General features: G+C 48.8%; 1 long non-coding RNA gene across 1 annotated transcript in view; it reads right to left on the minus strand.

The window, feature by feature from the left end:
* The window catches only part of LOC128109384 (uncharacterized), a 3,621-nt gene extending 1,114 nt beyond the window's left edge, over positions 1 to 2,507 (minus strand). Inside the window, exon 1 of the long non-coding RNA XR_008217807.1 lies at positions 1,138 to 2,507. This is a non-coding gene — a long non-coding RNA (uncharacterized LOC128109384). The remainder of the gene's footprint in view (positions 1 to 1,137) is intronic.
* Between the last annotated feature and the right edge of the window lie 351 nt (positions 2,508 to 2,858).

Genomic DNA, 2,858 nt, shown 5'->3' on the forward strand with positions numbered 1-2,858 from the left:
AACAGGATGACACATTCTTGACGGTGAAGTGGGATGAACATGAGTTCGGGGCCAGCGTGTGCTACATATAGATATCCTGTCACCAACAAGTTAGATGACCTGTAAGAAATGCATACACTCCTACCAAGACTGAATCGGGAAGAAATAGAAAACTCCGAACTGAGGGTGTAGTTCAGTAGCAGAGGTGTCAGCAGCGGGGAGAGGGAGAAGAAGAGGGAAATTTGAAACAGACCAGTAGTCAATAAAGAAATTCAGTCAGTAATAGTCCTTTATAGGTCTGGAATACAGTGCAGTGCAGTAGAGTGCTTGCTGAGTGTGTATAAGGTAATGAATTGAGCCTATAGTCACACACACACACACACACACACACACACACACACACACACACACACACTCCTACCAAGGAAAGTTCCAGACTTAATGGCTTCACGGCTGAAGTGACCAAGACAACTCTTCTCACTCTTTAAAAAAAAAATCTAATCCAAGTGCAGCCCACTCTTGGCAAGGCTAGTACCAATGACACCAGATCCAAACAAGGGCACTGCAAGAGGATGGCAGCCCGTTTGCTTCTTTTTAAGACGGGGTCTCACTGTGTGTCCCTCACTTGCTATGTAGACATCAGGCTGGCCTCGAACTCAGAGATCAACTTAGAGTCAAGTGTTTCAGTTAAAATTAAATTCTAAGCACAAATAGACATAAGTTCTCTTGCTGTTTTAGGAAAAGTATTCCCAAGCATTTCTTCAGAAGGACACACATGAGTAGGTGTGTTTATCATGTAGGGGGACATCAGTTAGGAAATGCCGCTAAGCCATCCAGTTACCAGGAGAAGCTGTTAGATTTGCCCATCTTGACCCGTAATACCAAACAAGACCAGTCCTTTCCCCTAACCCTGAAACTTCTGACAAGCGAGCTAGGACAAGAGCTGGCACCCACAAACACGTAGTCTTAAGATTTTCACTTTTCCTTCCCCCGACCTGCTATTGCTAGGATATTAGGCGCATACCTGATTTTCTTTCAGAGCCCGACTCTCCAGCTCCTCCCATCCCCCTCTTCAAGAATGTTACAAGACTTAGTGGGTGGCTAGCAAGACCCTCTCCGAAACAAACAGCCATTCCAGAGAAATAATTGCTCACATACCAAGGGCTGCCAACATGAGCTGCTCCCCAGTAGTTCAGTAACCTTAATGAAGCCAGAGCAACGCCCTCCGCCATACAGATTCCAGCTAGAAGAAAGGAGCTACAGACTGCGGAAAAGTCCGAGTTAAAAGGCAAACACCACAGGCTCCACCGGGCGGGGAGCAGGCAAGGATTTCTAAATACAGAGCTCAATTGTAAGAGCACCTATTCCTCACTAGATCATCGTTTGCTCTGTCAAAAATAGAACCTTCCACGTCTTGATCCATTCAGAATAAGCCACAGCAGGCACAGCTTTGCTTACACAAGGCAACCAGGTCAGAAAGGCCACACAGGGAAATGGAACAGGCAGCCAGCAGGTTTTCTTAGGGATTATACTGCTGCAGCTTTTATCCTCTCCCCAGCTATTCTGGTGCCAAGAAAACTGCAGGGAAGGCTTTAGCTCTGCTCTCAAAGAGCTTGTCTGTTATCAGCAGTCCCACAGCTACAACTCCCTCTACTGCCCAGTATTTTCTTTACTAGAGCCGGCTTAAGGAATTTCAAACTCAAGCATGTTCACAGTGCTAAAGCAGTCCACTACTGAAAATATTACCAAAAGGGCACAAATTTAGAAAGGAGCATTGGAGCTGAAAAGCAGCCCCCAGGGGCTGACTTCCACAGTACAGTTTAATGAAGTCTCCGTCTCCACAGAACTGGGACTGTAAAAACTTTATTATCATTTATTTACTCAGTGTGCATTGGGCATGCTTGCGGGAGCAGAAGCTGGACACACACGCAGAGGTCAGAGGACAGCTCGCCAGGATCATTCTTCCTCTCCACCAAGTGTCAGGCTTGGCGGCGGATGCCTTTACCCACTGAGCCATCCTGCCAGCCCAGGAACTGAACTTTCTGGTTGACTTTTGCCCACCTTTAATACCACCTTTAGCAGGATTTGAAATGGGCTCTGGGGTTGGGGGTGCAGCTCAGTGGTAGCATGCTTTGATCCCCAGCGCCACGGAACAGAAACAAACACAGGGCAGGCCGTGCTCATCTTGCAGTACCCACGTAGAACACACTACTAAACTTGTTTGGCTGAGGGAGGCGGCACATGTCATGATCCCAGCTCTTAGGAGGCCGAGGCAGGAGACTGGGGTTAGAGCCTCCTGGGCCAGACAAGAGGAACCAACCTGAAGTTCGTATGAAGAATCGCTCACCTATCGATTTCAGCGTATTTGCTCGACTGCCTAGAAACCCTGCGGCGACCACGGTTCTGCCACCCGAGAAACTTCCAAGCGTGAGGGCTAGAAGCTGCCTGTGTGAGCTTGTGAGTGGAGGATCCGAATAAGGAAAAATAGACCGTGTTCTAAAGACAGAGGGGAAGAGCTTTGGAGTCCACGACGGAAGTGAAAGAATAGTTGTGTACAGTGCAGACAGAAAGGGGAGCAATGCCCGAGCCAAACCAGGGGATGGCTCCGAGGTATTTCCCGCACACCTGCCCACACCATGGACGGAAAGAACCAACTCCCTACAAGTTGTCCTCTGATGGAATGAGCATCCCCACACACAACACTCCATCCATGTAACGGCAAAATAAGCAAGGACCAAAATATGTCTGCTGGGGTGGGCAAGGCCAACAGGTTCTGGCTCTCTGACTGGGGAGGGGAAGCAGCTGCTATCGCAGTGAGCGAGGAGAGATGTGCCGTCCTCGCTTCAGGACAAGCCCACAGCGCCCAGAGCACAGACAAG

Source organism: Peromyscus californicus, unplaced genomic scaffold (assembly GCF_007827085.1).
Source record: "Peromyscus californicus insignis strain IS unplaced genomic scaffold, ASM782708v3 Scaffold_14__1_contigs__length_90479793_seg_2, whole genome shotgun sequence".
Classification (NCBI taxonomy): domain Eukaryota; kingdom Metazoa; phylum Chordata; class Mammalia; order Rodentia; family Cricetidae; genus Peromyscus; species Peromyscus californicus.